The sequence below is a fragment of the Poecilia latipinna genome, unplaced genomic scaffold (genome assembly GCF_001443285.1).
Source record: "Poecilia latipinna isolate Pla-1442-1.1 unplaced genomic scaffold, P_latipinna-1.0 Scaffold555, whole genome shotgun sequence".
In the NCBI taxonomy this organism is placed as follows: Eukaryota; Metazoa; Chordata; class Actinopteri; order Cyprinodontiformes; family Poeciliidae; genus Poecilia; species Poecilia latipinna.
Genome location: NW_015113171.1, coordinates 327,596 through 347,564, shown reverse-complemented (window position 1 = coordinate 347,564; position 19,969 = coordinate 327,596). Strand labels below are relative to the sequence as shown.

The 19,969-nt window shown below is 42.0% G+C and overlaps 1 protein-coding gene across 11 annotated transcripts in view; it reads left to right on the top strand.

Moving 5' to 3' along the window:
• The first annotated feature begins 6,460 nt into the window (after positions 1-6,460).
• The window catches only part of LOC106953009 (unconventional myosin-IXa-like), a 145,283-nt gene continuing 131,774 nt past the window's right edge, over positions 6,461-19,969 (top strand). For 7 of the 11 annotated variants that reach the window (XM_015041495.1, XM_015041494.1, XM_015041489.1 and 4 more), the window contains exon 1: positions 6,461-7,012. The gene's annotated coding sequence lies outside the window, so the exon portion shown is untranslated. The remainder of the gene's footprint in view (positions 7,013-19,969) is intronic. The other 4 variants (XM_015041497.1, XM_015041496.1, XM_015041493.1 and 1 more) reach the window with 1 other exon arrangement.

The window sequence follows — 19,969 nt, the reverse complement described above, 5'->3', positions numbered from 1 at the left end:
TTTTTTATATATATATATATATATATATATATATATATATATATATATATATATATATATATATATATATATATATATATATATTTTACATTTGTCCTGAATTGTCAAAATTATTTCAACCAGATAGAGTACGATTAAAAACTTATGGTGTCCTAACTTATTGCTCAATTAGAAAACTTTTACCTTGTTTAGAGAGTAAAACAGAGATCTTCCTTCCTTTTTTTTCAAGATAAGTTGAAAAAAATATATACATATGTATATGTGAACATTTTGCAACAATTTCATATTTATTTACATGACTAACCTTTTGGAATGACGACTTCATCGAATGAAGATTTGTGATTCCTGTTGAGTGATTGACCAGTTGTGGAAAAATAATCATCATTTCCACAGCATGAAGCAACTTTTTCGGCTCTGTACTTTTTGTTTTCTTGCTTAGAGGGCAAAAAGCTCATCAGGGGTAACTGGGAAACAATAACATGAGATAAAATCAGAAATGTACCTGTGGAAATAAGTCAGGACTCAGTGTGTCATCTCAGGTGAGTGAGAAATTGAGGGATTTTCTGTGGAAGCATAACTTTGGTATTTCTAATGTGGAATAAATCATCAATTATCATAACAGGTTCTTCTTATTTACACTAAACCTGTTCAGTTAGCTATACCATTGGCACTTATTTATAAGTGTCTACTCAGTTAGTGTAAATTACTAAGTAATTTATACTTAGTTAGTATAAATTAGTTATTTATACTTAGTTAGTAATAATTACTTGTAACTGATTCCCATTCAATTTGATTCCTAATCAAACTGAATTTGATTCCTAATAAAATTTCAGTTTGATTAGAAATCTGTGACTCAAATGAAAACTGTCCCGGATTTGGAAATGTTGGTAAATGCGACGTGTTGGAGCTGGGAAATGAGCCAGGGGGAGTCGGAGCCATGGTGCGTCATTGCAGGTGAGCGTGAAAATGTGGGATTTTTGTGTATAAAAATATATTTTCATATGGAGTGTCCAGAGTAACTATTACTATTATTTATTTATTTATTTTGTTGCATTGAAGGCATAAGTTTAGCGTAAGAGCTTCGTGAGCTTTCGGGAAGAAAAACATGATTAGGAACAAACGCAGTGTCTTACAACAATAAAGTTATTCTTTATTGTTGGTTGGACTGCGTTAAAAATGACAGCATTAAATAAATCTACATCTGGATTGACTGACTTTTTCTCTTTTTTAAAAAAGCATTTATTAAAAAAAAATACATTGGCATCATATATCGATGATTGGGCAGAATGTTCTGCACGGAGATTACTTTTAGTAGCCACACGGTTGTATGCAGTGTGTGTCTGTGTGCGTTTGTTTGTAATACCTTGTGGGGACCATTTTCTTGACACATACTGTGTTGTGGGGACCCACTGCTCCTTGTGGGGACCAAACAAGGGGAAACACTGTTTTTGGATCAGGGGTGAGATTTAGGACTAAGGTGTGAATTGAGTTTTGGATAGGATAAGGGTTAGGGTTAGCCAATGAGAATAGAACTGTTTCATCAATATTAATGAATTATCGAGTTAAAACAAACTTCTACATCTTGCTGAAAAGTTCTTTGTAAGTTAGTTTTGTCTTATTTAAAAGATATTTGCACTCAAATGTAGACAAAAAAAATCCTTGGTAATAGTTGCTAGTACCAGCTACCGCCTCTTGTGATTCCACGAAGCTTCAGTCACCTTTTCAGACTGAGCGTTGAAGCCGATGGGGCCTCACCAAGCCAAGTGTAGGATTCCAACTCTCAGGGGCCGAAGGGAGGATTTCCTTTTCAGTGTGTCTGGATGGTAAATATGTCACTGGACTGGAAGCCGACACTGCGAAAAACAGGTGGAATGTTTTCAAGGCCACCACAGGAGCGCGAGCCATGTGTTTCTTCCCTCACACACTCCACGGTAAAGAGGGTCAATCCCCTGCCTGGAGAGGTGTTGTCTGTCAAGAGGCACTCTTCCCCCCTGGAGAAGGGTTTTTGTCTGAGATCTGCTGCTAAATCTTCTTAAACTGGATTCACTGCATGGATTGTATCAGTACAATAACAAAAGAAAAAGGGGAATTATTTCACGGGAACATCCCAAAATGAGGCGACACTGACCTTTAAATTGACTGAATCCATTCTGACAGGAAGGTGGATTATTGGAAAGCGCTATTGACTCACAGCTAGCTCGTTATCACTGCTCGCCTGAGGGAGGAAGAACCTGTTACTCATTCATGTAATGAAGTTACACAAAAAACCTTGCAGGTTTGAAAACAAAAATAGATCGGCGTGTGAGGCAATGGACTGAATCTTCAATAATGTGTGCAGTTTTCTTTTTATTTCGTTTGGCAGTAACTCATTCCTGGCTTACAATATGAGTAGGTTGCTGTGAGATTCCTTGACTGTAGCAGTTTGCACATCCTTTGTTGTGGTTTTATGACTGGTGTTCTTGGAAATGGGATTAAATGGCCATTACACGTGGAAATATTAACTTCCACCTGTCTATCCGTTGGATATTCTTGCTTATCCTTCCAGCTTTTGGAGTGAGACCGGGGCCCGTCTTCAGTAATCATTGGGTGGGAAAGGAGGATGATCCCTGAACAGGTCACCACTTCATCAATGGACAACGCAAAGACAAAGAGGACAGTCGACCATCCTCAAACACACACTTGTAAGTGCAATTCAGAGTAAATAATGCATATTTGTGGACTAACACAACAGTATCAGCAATGAAGTGAGAGGCCAGGTAAAATCCTAGAATGGGATAAGTCACCATAGACCTCCAAACGGCATGTTGGAGGTCTATATAGAACAGCATGTTGAGAGAAATGGAATGAAATGTTTCTCCGTGGCTGGACACCTTCATCTGTCATCACATACCAAGCAGAGTAAGAAGTGTTGACCTGAACAGACGTTTCCTCTGCTTTACCGCTACTGGACTCTACATCAGTGAGATGTGAGGACTCATGCCTCTCTGCCTGGGGATCCACAAGATGTTTTCAGGAGATGCATTGGGCCCTATATGGCTCATTTCTACTAGCAACTACTCAGTTCTGAAGGTTTTTCTCTAGAAACAGCTAATTGGTATCAGCCCCTTTTTTAGAACCTGCTCCGCCGCCTGAAATTGCAACGTTAGAAGACAATAGTCTCTGATTGGCTAGGAGGTGGCGACGACTGATAGTCCAGTTCGACGTTTTCAGCTCCTGCTGTTCACTTTCACACTAACCATCCAAACTAATTTCAAAACCTGTTCAGCCACCTCACCTGTGGTGGCGCTGCATCAAGAGCCATCGAGGCAAATGACACGAGAAAGACACTGAATGGAACTCCCTTGTTCACAAGAGGTAAACAAAAGTGGAGTGGCATCAGATTTGAGCGGCGGTAGGGTTTCTCTTTTGTCTTCAGTAAAAGACCACAAGAGATTTTTTCCTCTAGCGTTAGACTCCTGTGTTTGCTTTAGTTCTATTGTCTATTGTCATAGCAAAGCTTCATTCAGCCCAAAAATATACATCGCAATTTTCCTTTTTTTACCCACACATCCTGTCTAAATTTACTATGACCAAAGTTGCTAAAAGTCAGACTTAGTTTGCCAATTTGGGCTACCTTAGTAGGTCAGCTAATTTAGACATCTGTTACTTTTCAGCCACATCCTGGTATTATTTAGGCAATTTTGTCAGATTTATTTCTTTTCAACAAAAGGTTTCTTGGGAACAGGAGGGGTTATTCAGGCTTAACCCAAGAATAAAAGAAATAAAATAAATAAGTCAGATTGTAAAAAAAAATAAATAAATAAATAAATTCATATGGCCTTGTTTTGCCCTAAACACAAATTTCCCAAAAGTCCCAAAACCGCAAGAAGTGGCGTTCTACAATGAGTCCTGATGAGAAGAAAGCAAACAAGACTAAATGGGGAAAATGGACTGAGTGAATAATGTCCCTGAAAATATTTCTTCATATTTCAACCATTTTTTTTTCTCAATTCTGACGCCTTCTTTTGTTGCCTGAACCCTAACAAAACACATTTTGAATGTGTTTTAGTTTTATTCTAGCTTCAAGCTAGTGTCATGCAAACTCCATGCTAACTTTACTCTTATGAGGCCATCTTTGTTGGTAATTGGACTACGTGAGAATCACACGTAGTCCAATTAGAATCCTACTGGGACGTCAAAGAGAGAGTGCTTCTTCCTCGTCACCTCTTTGGGATGAGTTTGTAGGTTTCAAACCCATTAGCATGCGGTCATCGTTTAATGGTGCTTGTGGATGTAGCTTACAGACAACAGCCTTGACTGTCAGATGGAAATGGTAAATCAATAGCAGCGCCCTGTGTTAAACTCCAAGCATTTGCTTAGTTATCCATCTTTCCATCCGCTCTGAGTGGAGCTGCTACAGCTTTGTCATCTTGTTATTTATTTTCTGAGTGGCTGACGGCCCTTTAGCCACCGTACGCCACAGAAATCCATCCATCCAGTCATCAGATTGATTTTTGTCAGTATCCAAAAAATCCCATTCAAGAAAAGAATGTCAGAATTCATGACTCCTCGGATGTTCTGATGTGGTGCCTGAAGCAAAATTGTGAGGTGAAACATTGACACCCGTGTTTACATAACTGACAACCACAACCCAAAGGCAACACGTTGGAGATGTTACAGAACCGGTCCTGGGAGACACTCTGCTACTGTGGCATTTCACACGAATGTTTGCATATAAATACGTCCACCACTGACTCCTTTAGACAACAGTATGCCATCATCCGGAGGGTTCACAGTCCCTCTTAGTCTGTTTTGGCAATTGTAGGCAGCAGACCTTTCTCCACGGACTCAACCGTTTTGTCTGTCACACACCAAAAAGCAAGGAGGTGATACTGGAACATGATGTGTGTCTGCACCAAAGGCCACTGTTCACAGTGATGTCACTGTTGAATGCAAGCACGTGTTTGATAATGATTGAAGAATTTGGTCTGGTGGGTCATTTTAGGCTGAAGCTTAAATTAGGGCCATGCCGGGTGTTGGGAAGTTCAGATCAACACCTGGTTCTGGTTCAGCACCTTCAGCGATGGTATAGCTGGCATCATTCTAGTACCACACAATATCTGATCAATTCTTCTCTCTGATAAGTTGTCAGCATGAACCGTTTATGAATTCAGATTCCACACTTATTTCAAGAAAAAAATTTAATAAATCAGTCATTTTGTACCATGAAATATGCTTCATAGTGTCACTCATGTTTTAAAAATACATTAAACTCTTTCTTTTTACTCAAACAATGGGTTGATAAATGAAAAAGACCATGTTTAGGGTAGTCGGAATCAGAAGCAAAGGTAAACTGAGACCCAGCTTTATCTCATCAGGCCGGCAGGGGGCGACAAAAAGACCTGCGATCACAACATGATGTTGTAGAGTTATAAACTTCCAGTCAATTTAATAATTAGCCTTGTTTTGAGTAGTTTTGACAGTTTCTGAGAGTCTCTTTGGAATTATTTAGAGATTATTTAAAATTTAACTTCAAATTGCTACTAAATTTTAAGATAAATTACAAATGTACTCAACGAAATTATCTTTGCTGTTATGTTCCAGGCTGCAATTACTACATCTAATGTAACTTGTCATGCTTTTAACCCTTGTCAACTATAAAAAATGATGCTTTTCTGCAGCTGTAAGCTCAATCTTAAGCAAGGAGAACAAACCCTGTCATAGTGTCATGTTATTGAATTGCTACAAGTAGCAAATTATCAAGCTTTTATGCCAAAACTGTAAATATTTTCCAGTTAAGATAAAACAAACAAACAAACAAACAAAACAACATCTTTTTCTCTAAATATGTTTTAGACAGAACTCCTCTAGAGGCACAGTTTTAGGCTCACCTGGTTCAAATTCTGTAAAATAAAAAATAAAATAAAATAAAATAATGCCTATTAGGCATCGTTTGCCATCCAATTATTAATCGGTTAATCCAAATAATAATCAACAGATCAGCTCTATGCTGCATTGAGGTTGAGTCAAGCAGAAAGAGCTGAGCTTTTTACATGTTGACTTTGGAATTATATTTTAGCTGCAGATGCGTCCTTTGCTACAGATGATCAAGCAGTCAAGAAAGAAATGCTAAGTTATTGCTTTCTAAGCGATAAAATGTTTATTTTTCTCATTAAAAGAGGAATTAAATAACTTGTGTTCTTGTGTTTATATATATATATATATATATATATATATATATATATATATATATATATATATATATATATATATATTATAATATTGTACAAAATAAGCATAGGTGATTAAATGAATCTGCCATTTTTCTTTATCCAATTACTCAGTTAATCGTCAGAGTAATCGACTGCTAAAATAATCGTTAGCTGTAACCCTGCATGCAGGGTGTGTGTGTGTGTGTGTGTGTGTGTGTGTGTTGGGTCACTGGCCACACCCCTCACCCATGTCAGTCATGTGTGTGTGTGTGTGACTCGGGGTGCCATCAGATCCAACATATTTAATCTGAGCAGAAGAGAATCACACGTAGTCCAGAGTGAATGCTCCACTTGAAACAATTACACATATTCCACCCGGAGGGTCCTCCCCGATCACACCCATCCACACGTATTGCTGCCATAAAGCTCCCACCCTGCGCTGCGCGTGGACGCGCGTCGCGAGAGCATTGACTGTACTAGCAGCTATCGTGGACGTGAAAGAAGAAGAAGGGAAAAAAAGGAGAGAGGGAGCAGAGAGCAGCAGCAGCAGCAGCAAGAGGAGGAGGAGGACACAACCAGGAGTACAACACACCGAACGGACGAAAACAGAAGCTGGATGATATCCGCAGCAGACCGGGAGCTCTGAGCCGCCGGAGAGACGACGTGGTGCGGATAGTACCGCAGGATAGCCTATTTTTTTTCTTCTTCTCCTCCCTCCGCCGCGGTGAAAGCAGCCCGAGCTGTCGATCAGGAGGCGCGAGACTCGCCTGCTCTTCCTCGTCAGAAAAGAGGAAGGTTTAGGGAGACGCGGACTGAAGGAGGTAAGGCTTCGTTTCCACGTAGCTTCGCGGTGTGTGTGTGTGTGTGTGTGTGTGCTGTCAGTGAGACGGAATGTGAAAACGTCCCGCGGTCCGCCTGCTGTCACTCTGTCAGTCGGTCCATCGGCTGCAGCCTCCTGCTCTCCGTTGAGACCCAGCGGGAGGCTGCTTGACGCCGACAGGCTTCGTTTGACGTGGTGAGCTTCAGCGTCGCTGCGTCCCCCGCCACCTAACAGACAAAATGTCACGCTTTTTTCTTACATAATGCGTAAGTCACAGATGTTGCAGTGTGTGTGTGTGCTGGAGTCCGATACAGTGCAGCAGCAGCTGTGAGCTGCCATGGATCTGTGATGGTGACATCCTGTGGAGCTCGATCCATTCAGGGCCAGCCCTACTGGCTTTATTGTCGCAGTGAGATCTGAATGATTATGTGTGCTGCTGGCGTCGTAAAGGCTGCAGAGCTTTGTTTTTGTGCCGCTTACTTCCCTCTTTGCAGGGCTGAGAGCTGCCTGGGACACCCCCCCCCCCCTCCTCCTCCACCTTTCACTGTGTGTGTGTGTCAGACGTCGAGGCTGCTGCTTCCATCAGCCCACTTGCTGACTGATGGGGCCTGGCTGCTTTTTATAGCTGGACACAAGGACGTTCAGATGCACCTCTTTTAAAGCGGCGCTGATACACGGATGTGGAGGAGGCTGAGCAGACTCTGTAGAGCTGCTGATGACAGCTGCTGGAAAACAAATCCCTAGCAAAACTGCTAAGGCTTCATTTTCAGCTGCCTTCATCAGCCAAGCGATGAATTAGCTTAAGCAGAACCAGCAAACAAGCTGACAACAGAGAACTCTTTACAAAACGGGAGTGAATGTCAGCTACGTTCAGGATTTGTTAGCCGCAAGTGATCATTTGACTCGATTTTGATGGGTTATACTAGAGTCGGAGCATTTCCAAAACTGCAGCTCTCACAGGGAGTTCCTAGTCTGCAGTGGTCAGTATCTGTCAGCAACAAGGTCACCAGCTGCCGAGGTCTGTTGATGCACGAAAGGAACGAAGGCCGACCCCTCCCCTTTGGTCTGATCCAAGAGACAAGCAAGCAACCTCAATAAGTCAATCCTGGTTGAGAGAACACTATCAGAAAACAAGTTTGAGGTATTCAGTCCAATCGAGCATCTGTGGGATGTCCTGGACAAACAAGTCCGATTCGTAGAAGCCCCACCTTACAACCTGCAGGGCTTATTGGATCTGCCTCCAACATCTTGGTGCCAGATGCCACATGAGACCCTCAGGGATCTAGTGGAGTTCACGCCTCGATGGGTCAGAGCTGCAGTGGCAGCAAAAGAGGGAACAGTACACTGTTAAGGCAGGTGGTCATAATGCTTTGCCTGATGTGGGTGGATGCAAACGTCTTCACAAATGAAGTAGCGATGCAGCAGTCGGGTTAAGGTTAATCTGATCAATGAATCAGTCAAATTTTATTTGTATAGCACATTTCAGCAGCAAGGCATTTCAAAGTGCTTTACATAATTACAATAAAACAGCATGTGACATTGAATAAACAGTGAGAAAGAGAGACATTTTGAAAAAGATTAAAAAAGATAAAATCTTTTCTTTTGATCTATGCATTTTGAAGAGTTTACATCTGCAAGGCAACCACAGCTAATGTGACTTTGTTAGTTAGCTAGGCTTCGTTTAGAGCTCAAATTATTATTTTTTTTGTTGTTGTTTTTTAGAAACCGTCTTGTCAAAGCAGGCTTATGTGACCTCATACCAGATGACCAGCTCCCCGTCAACGAGATAAAGCCCTCACATGTCCGTTACCTTTCAAATTCTGAGACTTGTTCTCAGCCCTTCTGTGATCGGGCGCTCAAGTTGTCCATCTCATTCTCGATCACTTGAGAACACCCGTACCGCGACGCCAACTTGCTGACATTAACATTTTATTCAGGTTATTATGTAAGTGGCAAAGCCCTTGAGAGCGGAGCTGGAAACATTTCTGTGACAGCTCCAGCTGCCCCAGTGAGCGCACTCACGAGCAGGGGGGAGAAGCTCAACCTCAGCTCAGAGATGCTCAGTTTTAGACCCGACAGAGGAGCAGCACCCACTGTGACTGTTTGAGAACTGAGTCCAGACACAGGCAGTGTTAATGCTACGGTGGTCATCGCAATCAGAGTTGAGCAAAACGAAAAGGAGGTTTTCATCATGCAGAGCCTTTTCTTGGGGAAAATATCTTGTGAGCAGCATTCAGGTGGGCAAAGTTCCCTTTGTCATGTAAGGAGAGAATGCCTCATCTGGTGTGAGATGTTAGAAAACCAACAGCAGTGCAAGTAAACCCTTGTTACAAGAAAGACATTTGACGCGTCGTCTGTGTGCATGCGTACATGTCGGGACCTTGAACACATCCAGTTGCCAGACCTGTGAGCTATAAGAACAAGAAAACTGAAGCTACAGTTTGAATGGGTGAGCCAAAATCGGACACCAGCGTATGAGAGAAACGTTATCCGGTTTGTGTGGGTGACGTTTTCTTGGCAGACGTCGACAGCAACCTGCACAAGTATTGTTGTTGACCATGTCCATCCTTTTAGAGCCACTGTGTGCCCCTGCATACTTCCTGCAGGATGAAGAACAAATCAAAAAAGTCAGATAATCTTCAGCTGGTTTCTTGAACTTGACAGTAGCTTTCCCTGTACTCCAATGTCCTCAACAATCGCCATCACTTAATCTAAACGAGCGTGCTTGTAATGTGATTTAATGGGAGGTTCTTTATGTCTAATGCTGAGATCTTTCAGTACTGTGTCTTCAAACCTGATTGGCCAAGGGACACACACCAAAGCTTGATGACTCTTGACTTCTTGAGTTTGACACTGGGATTTGACTCAAATACTATTGCCTGTGTCTTATCGCTCTCTTGCTACAAAGTATTTTGATTCAAGGAAGTGGTCAAGATAAGAAACACCTTCTTCTGTCTCAGTGACGCCCCCAGTCCAAGATCCTGGACAGAATTTAAATAGAGTTTTCTTTCACGTCTCGGGACCACCTTGAGGAAACGTTTTGTTGCAATCGACCAGTTGGCTTCTTGTGTCCTTGCCATCATGTCCACTCCAGTTATCGCTTCAACTTGCTGCTGCAACCACAACCACATCTTCGTGTAAGACGACGCGAGGGCGGTGCTTCGCATACCGCGTCAGTGTGGCGATGTACTTCCTGAGCAGGTGTATTTATAGAGACTTCAACAATGGCGGTGGAGTCGGTGCGTGTTTGGGAGATCTTAAATAGCATCCATCTTTGTCCCGCCGCAGACGAGAAGATTGGGACGAGGCGAGCGCAATCGTCAGGGTATCCATTGTTATCGCTGACGTTTGTCTGAGGAATGTCAGAACTGTCAGATATATTTTTCCCTAAATGATTGAAATGCTGTTTTTGGGGCTGGGTTTAGTTTCGCCCAACCCTAAGCTTTCTGTTTTTGTTGAATTTCTGATTTTGGATAAATTACTATCAATGCCTTGCATGTTTTCTAGCATGTTCTAGATTATATATATATATATATATATATATATATATATATATATAAAGAAATGTATGTACATTTCACAATTTGCAGTGGTGATCGGTGATTTTTAATATATTTCAGGGTATGTGCTATCCATTATTGATAACCTTTGACCCCCTGCTGTCATTGTCATTATGCCACTCAACTAGAAAAAAACCCCACCAAGATGAGGTTTACTGATGTGTTGATGTTGAGATAAAAGAAGACAAAAATTTCTGAACAGGGTGTTTAAAAAAAAAAATTGATTCTTTTAAACTTTTATGAATTGTATCGACACTAAAAGTGTCTGGTCTTGAGTGTGAGTTAGTATCACATCTGCTGTTTTTCACCTCCAGTCCTGTTGACCTTTAAAATTCATTTTGTACAAAGACTTAAAGTAATTTGTTACAAATTCACTTAAGCACTTAAAGACCTCAGTCACATATGGCAAAGTACTTTTATAAGGTTACCTAGAAACACTTGGGGTTTTTATTGGGTTTTTACCGTACAAAATTGTAAAAGGCCAAAATTTGACACAGAAATCTGGGTCAAAAATGTTCCAAACTGAAAAGTCCAGCTTATTTATTTATTTATTTAACTTTGGGAAATACAGGTAGGTGCAGCTGTGGAATAGATTTGTGTGTATGATCTACTTTAGTGCTTTTGCAAACATCTGGTTAGAGACGCCAAGCAGAAATCTTGATGTAAAACTCAGCTGCCTTCTGTGTGGATCTTTCTAGTTACAAGGGCAGATTTAGGTCCAATCCTTACACCTAAAAGAGACTGTAAAGTGACCAATCAAGAGACAGAATTTAGTGTGTTGCATTCAGACTCCCTCAGAAATGAAGTTTCTGTTGGTTTTGCTCCCGTCGTGCTGATCTAAATCTGACATCCGCTCTTGGAAATATTGTTCGTTTTTGAAGTTCACCGCAGAAACCGAAACACAGAAAACAAAACAAAAAAAAAAAGACCGATGTTTTTTCTTTGCTCTTTCACTGCTGTGCATTGATCCTAAAATCCTTTATGCCGTTCACACCTTCAACAAAAGACTTTCCTCAGTGTAGCGTGTGTGATGGGCCCAGACTATTATGGGCTTTTGATTCCAACGAGATCCGTTTCATGGCACGCGCCGCCGTTTATTCTTTCAGTTGTTCGAAGCTGGTGGTAAAGGGGTGTTCTCTCTCTGAATTTCTGAATCTATTGCCTGTCTTTAATGTCCCCGTTTAACCTCGTGTTACGGCTGCATGTTTCTGTGGTGCAAATTGAACAGGCCTTGCTTTATTGGGGAGCATAGAGTCGAAGCCGTCAATGGCATTTCTTGCAAGGGGGCGAGCAGCTGGAGATCAGTCTACCGACTTGGATGCTGTATGTAGTTTAATATCACATTTCAAGCACCATTTGTTTAAGGATCCCCGTTAGTCTCTACCAAAGTAGAGACTATTCTTCCTGGGGTCCACTCCGTAAAATCATGCCTTTATTACAAAAACAACACAATGAAATTCCTTTAGCCACAAACAAAAATAAAACACAAAATTTCAGCAATTTCAAAGATGGATTAAAACAAACGATGATAATCTTCACTTTGAGTATAAAATACTCAGTCTGTCTATAGATTTAAAGTTCTGCTTAAATTTTACATAACCAGCAATTAATGTAATTACAGAAGACATGTTCCAGTAAGAAATTGCTCTATTTTTATTTTTATTTTAGAGTGTTAGTTGAGGCAATGCTAATGTAAAAGTTGGATTCATCCGCTATCTGCAGACCAGTGTTATCATTTGTTGAATCGTCTCCAGGCATTGCAGCTAAAGCTGATAGAAAATGGTGGGGAAATTGTGTTACTTTATGTTTTTTCCTTTTTCACAGAGGATGCACTCATATGAAAATTTGGACCAGTATTGATGACTGATCATAACAGTGTTCCTGTTATGGCCAGTAACAGATTTTTATAAATAAATTAGAAGTATTCTACTTTTATAGGAGAAAGAAGTTGACACACTTTGACTATATCAGTTGGTTTCCTGGCAAAATAGAGACGGGCAACAGGAAGCTTGGTTAATTTATGCATTTACTATGGAGTAGCAAATGAGAAATTTCTGCTGCCAGACGGCTGACAAAATGCCCACGAAACTGAGAAACTTCAAACGTTCCCGTTTCTGTCAATTGTTGTTTAACTAAGAACAGCAGCAGTCCTTTCCTGGCCTGACATGCCAGGAGTTGCTGCTCTAACTGCAGCTTGGTATGCAGACACTTCATCAAGTTCCTACTTTTTGCATTTACACAAAGCACATTTAATCATTTCTTTTTCACTAACAGGAAACGGTATGCTGTTTACTTCCTAACCAGGATGATTATTGTGGCTGTAAAAACCTTCAACACTTGTGACTCAATCAGCACATTCTGAAATCAAAATCTGTTGAATCTATCAAAATATCTTGTACAGAATCTGGAAGTGATGTAGCTCATGTTTTAGTAGTGTCTTTGACATGACGGTCAACAATCTGTGCATTTTATTTTCCCCATTTGATTCTGCATATTATTCATACCCGGAAGATATTTTTGACTTCCAAGTCAATAACATGAAAAGAAAGTAAGCGTTGGGCAGTAAAACAGATGCAGTTCTTTGGTTGATGGGGCTCGGATCTGGAGGGAACAAGTCCTGAGACGATCTGAACTCTTCATGGACCGTAATAACCTGATATGGATCAGAACAGATGAAACTGGGTGTTGACGTCACTATGACTCCTGGGCAAAATGCCTTATTCACAGTATAAACCCTTTTATTTTTTTGGAAAATATGTTGAAAATTCATTAATTCAACATGACACTAAAAATGGTCGATTGCAAAAAAGGTCGATTATCTAGGCCGTTCAAAGCTAAACTGCTGTAGGTCACAGCAGAGTTTTGCTCTGTGAACTGAGACGGCAGGCGGTTTGAGTCATAACTCTGGCTTTTGGGGCGCTTTCCTGTGCCAAATAATCTTGACAAGTTTGGTCAAAACTTTTTATTTCAGGATGATTTGATGGGATATTGTACTTGACTCATCGCACAGCTTTTCACCGACCATTAACGGCAGGATTTACGATAAGTGATCGTGACGATGGCCAAAAGACACAAAAAGACCCTTATTGTATCCAACTGGAGTTTCCCCTCACTCTTTTCCAGTTTGTCTCCCTCTGTTCGTCCTCTTCTGGGTGGTTTTGTAAAGAAAGATCCCATCCACATGATCCACATGACCCCCATCTCAAGTGAGCAGTCATTTGTCCCACTAAAGTGCCTTTGATCAGCACCCAGAATCCCTAAAAACCTCAAGGTCACCAGGTTACAGCCGACTTCACTCTGCAGGCTACTGAGTAAATTTGAGCGAATGAGGCTTTCTGGGAAGTGATCAAGTTAGAAGGCATTTAAAGTATTTTATTTTATTCTTTTAAAGCTCGTCTTAAAACCCATCTATTTTACTTGGCTTTCAACTCTAGCGGGATCTAGTTTGATGTTTTTGTTTTTAAACTGTAAGTTTTTATTTTATGTTTTTTTTATTGTTATGTTGTGTTTTGATGTACAGCACTTTGTATCAGCTGTGGTTGTTTTAAAGTGCTTTATAAATACAGTTGGTATGGTATCTGCTCAACGTGAATTTTTACAGAAAATTTCTCTTCATTAGACCTGGACAGCTGAACGGAACCAGCGGCCAAACCGTGATGATCCGTCGCAGCTGGATGTTGGTTTGAGGAGCCCACAGAAAACAACTGCAGGGCGTTGAGAGGATGTATTGTGCAAATAGTTCAACGTGTCAGTATGTGATGATCCTGCAGTCAGCTGTAGCACATGGTGGCCTGTTTAGAAGCCCGTCCAAAGGGTTTTGAACTTCCCTAGAACACTGCTGAGTTGGTTCGGTTGGAGCGAGTTGGCCCTCGGTCTGCTGATGTTTGCATTGTTTGTCTCACTATGTTGGCGGCAGATTGATGGAGTTGTTGCTCAGATTGACAGATCTAGCTCAGCTGGGCCGCTCTTCCCTGAAGCCAACCACGCTTCTCTCAGTGAGAACTTCCTGCGAGGGTAAACCAGCTGTAAGAAACACTCTAGGTCCTCTGCCGTCTGCAAACCCTCACTATCTTTTTATAGTAGGAGCTTGGTCGACGTCACACTGTGTGTTAGAGAAAAATTGATTGTCAAATAAGGTTTTACTACTATTTTTAAGAGAGAATGATTAATGCCTTAGCAGCTTACATTAGCAATTAGCATGACTAATTCTTTGCAACATTCTTTGTGTGCTTTTTTAAAATTTGGAGATAAGATTCTTACTTTAAGTCTGAGATTTTAAAGGGTGTCAATATATACAAATTCAGCATGTTCTATGACGGATTGGATTTTCATGAGGGTAAAATAGTACAACTTTGCTTTATCCTTTCTGTTATCTGCTAAAGGTCAGTTTCTCTCTCTGACTTACCATCAGGTCTGTGACATAAGATCTTAAGTTGTAGAAAACATTTTTAACTGTCACTATACATATCTTTGTCATTTAGTGTGATGCTCAGGAAGAGTTGGGGTGGAGAATTGTGCTGGTTTGTCCCGTCAGACCATCAGTTCCTAAAACCACACACACACACACACACACACAAAACTTACCAAAGCGCACGTAGGGTCAGCATGAACCCGCCAGACCACGAGTAAAAGCTTGCTGTGTCCAAATTACCCCATCTCTTAAAACTGAAGGAGGGTTAACTTCCTCACTAAGCCTCTCACTGGTGCCGAAAATAGCTAAATTTAAGTAATCTTCCTTGGACAAGCTGGTAGTGCATACACAGATCTGGAAAAAAAAAAGTCAGATTTTTGGGTTTAGCACCAACTGGTGAACTGGTGAAGGTCGATGAAGCTGAAATTTGATTCCAGCCATCAGCCGGAATCAGCCGGGCTCTAAGATCATCTCCAACCAAAGAACTGTTGTTTCATCTTAGTCTCCCTCCTCTTAGAGTGAAAACGCTCCTTTAATAAGCGCTTGTCTCCTATTTCAGTGCTCAGCTGGTTTAAAAACATTGACCGTGGCCGCAGGCCTGCAACGGTTGAGTCTTGGCCAAATGACGTCCTGCTGAAGAGAGCTGGCAGCATCCAAGAGGAATTTGAATACTTTCACAGTGCGACAGTCAGGCAAGGCGAGCATGTGACCTACAGTTTGCCACTGCTCTGATGCAGTAGGCTGTTGGCTGTGTGTGTGTGTGTGTGTGTGTGTGTGTGTGTGTGTGTGTGTGTGTGTGTGTGTGTGAGATGGTAGCGGCCAGGGCCAGAACAAAGCAGTCTGCAACCACAGGACTTGGGTGTGGCACGTTTAGCTTGATCAAGCAACAGACTAAATTCAGTCGTCCATCTTAACCTTCAGGATGTTTTAGAAAGCTTTGCTCCAGTCACTGGATATCTGGAACAATGTCTAACATTTGTCAGCATCCCCGGTCATAAATACCAGTGAAGGATCAAATCTTTAAACATTTGCCAGGTGACTAATCTGTTGATTCGGAAAAATTTAAGGGCCTCGATTTTTTTTATTTATTTTTTATTGCTAAACCCCATCTTTGGAATATTGGCGAAACATTGTCTTCAAATAAATTTTTATTGATACTTTTGAAGCTTTCTGTCCCAGATTACATTTCAGTCACATTTTCTTGCCTCACTGCCTCTCTCGTCTCTCTCTCTCTCTCTCTCTCTCTCTCTCTTTCTCCGGCGACTATAAAAGCTTTGTCATTCTGCCAAGGTTGTCTGAAAGTTGCTCTGTCCTGCAGTCTGTCCTACTTTTGAGTGTAACTCTAAACTGGGACACCACAATACGAATATAGCAGGTAGAGCTTGGCGATTCTGAAGCTTAGAGTCACATGACATGTGGATAGGACAATAGACCTCTCAGGACATTCCCTCACCAGAAGCGACTGGACGCAGAACAACAAATGAAAACACTGCTTTTGTAATCGTAAAGTGTAGATCTTGGAGGTCAGCATCAGGTCAAAAGACATCACAGTTTTTAAGCATTCATTGGTCACTTGGATATCTGGCACTAGCATTAGTTTTTCTGACCTTGGATGTTTGAAAGTTGAGGCGTCGATGCAGCGGAAAGCGAAAGAAAGCAGACTACCTTCAGATGTGGAACAACTTTCTTCTGCTCTGTATGGGATGTCTGACCTGGGCCACGCTTCAGGACCGTCCTCCGACCTCATGTGATGTCACTGATCGGAGTCCAGATTTAAATAACCGTGTTTACTGAAAGGTTTTGTCTAGATGTTAGCAGTGTTTTGGTACTAGAATCGGACGTAAGTGGACTAGCCATCTTTTTTTCTTGTTCTTTTTGACTGTAGTTCCTTTCTCCGAAGCCTCTTTAATGTTTTTTGGTCTTTTAATGTAATTTGGAAGATAATCAGTGAGCTTAGCAAGAGGCTTTCCTGTCTAAATTACATATTTAATTAAATCGCCTCCATCCCGTTGGACTCGTAAACACAAAGAACAGCAAGCAGGAGTCGTTTATTCATCACTGTCCAGTTCACGTTTTCTTTTTTTTTTAAAGTGATATTTGTGTGTTTAATATAAATCATTTAGCTGTCATCAGGTGGGGGGAGGATGATGCAGATCTTGGCACTTACCCTCCTCTTCCTCACTCAGCTGCAGACCATGCTCTCGTGTAGACTCGTGGTCCCTGTGACAACGTAACCTCTTCAACCTTCCCTGTCAGGCAGCAGTTGCTAGGAGGCAGACTCACTCACTTACTCGCTCCCAGTGAGTAAAACCAGCTCGTTGGCAACAATAAGGGTCTCTGCCGATGAGCTTCGCAGAGTCGCTCCGGTGTTTATGAGCCTGCAGACAGCGTCGGGTAAGAGGCATTTCTGACTTCGTCTCAGATCGTTGGCATTGCAGTCACTGTGATTCTGTAAAAGCGAGGACCGCTGCTCAGGTGTGTGTGCCGTTGCTTCAGCGAGATGTCTTCACATTGTCCTGAGGAAATGTGGCATCTTCATCTGGGTCATGGTTGTTTCTCGTTTTCTTCCTGCTTCATATGTAAACGACTGCTGGCAGGGAGCGACAAATCTACTGAAAGAACCACATTTTCTTGCTGCTTTTTGACCTAAATGCAAGTCAGTAGAGCTGAAAATGTCAGGTATTGACTTTTGTCTTTTTGCATGGTTGGATGTAGTTTGTCAGATTTGACTACTTGTTGTTTTCTTTTGTAATTTTACCGTCATTTGCAGCATATCCGTGCCAGCTCAGCAGACTGGTCGTAAATGTAAGACTTTATTAGTGTTGTAATTGAATCTGTTTGGCGTCTCTTGAAGACGGAGGCAGGTGAAGATGGATGGTGGGACGTGGAGTCCATCCGTCAGGGAGTCCACTTTACAGCTGTGCCTGTAATGAAAAGCTCTCAGGCAGCAGACGCTCCGCGGTATAATGAGCAGCTCCACTACAGACTCATCCAGAACAATAAAGAAAGCAGCTCGGGGAAAACGAGCCGCCGGCGGAGCGCCACCTCATTGGCCAGGGACGGACGACGGTAGGTGAGCGATTGGCTCGTGGAAGCGTAGTAGCTCCATTGTGACTGGTTGTTGTCACGGCGAAACCAAAGTCCCACCAGAGAGACGGCGTGGATGTGTATTTGTGTACAAAGTGGGTGGAGGGTAGATACAGCGGCAGTACAGTGTGTGTGTGTGTGTTGTAGACTTGTGGGTTTTCATTTAGCTGGAGCAGGGTGTGAAAGCTGGCCTGCTGTGGCATCATGGGTGTTAATGAAGGGGTTTGAGTCGTGACACCTGCATTCACACATCAAGAAGAACTGACATTCTAGGTCATGTCTCATCCCTTTTAGCATTTAAGATAAATCTCTTGTTTTGACATCAGTGCTGATAACTAATGTTCGTCTTGCTTATTCTCGTGTTCGAGTCTTACTGTGAGTACGTCCAAATGCGAGGGCCGTATCCTCCGAAGACCGAATATGACACAGTGATGCGATACAGGCTGTTGAAAATTCAAAAACTTCTGCAAACGCATTCATGTTTTCCATGGATTTAAAGGACAAATCTGGTGTATTCTCCAAATTATCCTGAGATTAACTGTGAGTCGAAAGGGAGATTTTTTTCTTTTTCTTGTAACAATGGTGGACAAAGCGAGAGAGAAGTACGGTCTTTAATTAAATGTGTATTAAACTGTGATGGTACAAATATTAAAAGATTAAAGTAGCTGTTTTAATTTTTCAATATAATGTTTCAGGATCAGCAATACATCTAAGATATCATTATTATTACTGGTCCATGAGATTTTAACAACATTAATAATATTCTCAAAATTTACCCGAGGCTCCACCTAAGATCTCGTCAACCGGGCTTCTTCTTCAGTGCCTTCCTGTTTCTGTCCGACTCTCTCCTGTGTTTCTGTGGCACTTTGACGGCCTGTTAGCCAGGGGGAAGAATCAGCGCCTTGTTCTGTCAGCTCACCAACCATCAGTGGCATTTCTTGAAGATGGAGAAACGCTGATAGCTGTCAGACTGCTGGCACTTTTAATCTGGATAGCTAGCTTTAGCTTTGCGGTGGTGCTGTGACTGTTTTCACCTGTATGTTACCCTCTTGTCATCAATCCCCTGATTTTTCACTGTTGATAAAATATAGAAAGCAAATTCTTGGTAAAAATAGGGCGGTGTTCAAAACGATGCGTTGTAATTTTTTATTTCCCCAGCATCTCAAATTAGCTTCTTAAGCTAGAATTGAAGATGGAGGTGAGAGGGCGCGCTAGGCTTTCCCCGGCATGCCTAGAATTTGTGGTGTTTTCTCTGGCATATCATAAATGAATGAATGAATGCAGTCGTACCTGCATAATACCGTGATGGATGTAACCTTTCCATCCCTGTTTCACCATCTGAGCCTTAAAGGTCTTTTTTTTTATGCCTGTTGTCGTATCATTTGAAGCCAACGCCAGTCCTGTCTTTTTAAATACTAATTCTGCGGCGTAAAACCACCATGTGTAACTGCTGTAGATGGGGGCTGTGAGTGACTTCCTGTCTGTGTGCGGTGTTTTTCTTTTGAGAAAGCATGAGGTAACGCAGCCAAAAACCCAAAGACATCCCTGTGAACTCTTCTCCTTCCCAGGCTTTTTCAGAGATGCACCTGAAAGCTTTGAACGTGTTCATCAGAGAAGGGGGGGGGGGGGTTTAAAATTTACATTTTGTGACCCCTTCGGTTCCCCCTGTGCAGCCTCTTGACAGCTGATTAGGTGCTGGGGACGGAGAAAGGAGGCAGAGCATCTGCTGCCAGAGAGAAAACAATCAGCCAGTGGCACAGTGGCCTGTAAGTGGATTTAGTGGCTGGATGGAGGGGGGGAGGGGGGGTAACTGGATCAGGGGGGGGGGGGGAGGCAAACTGAAACGGGGGGGGGGGAGGGGGCAAAAACGGAAGGGGGGGGTGGAGAGGGGAGATGGGGG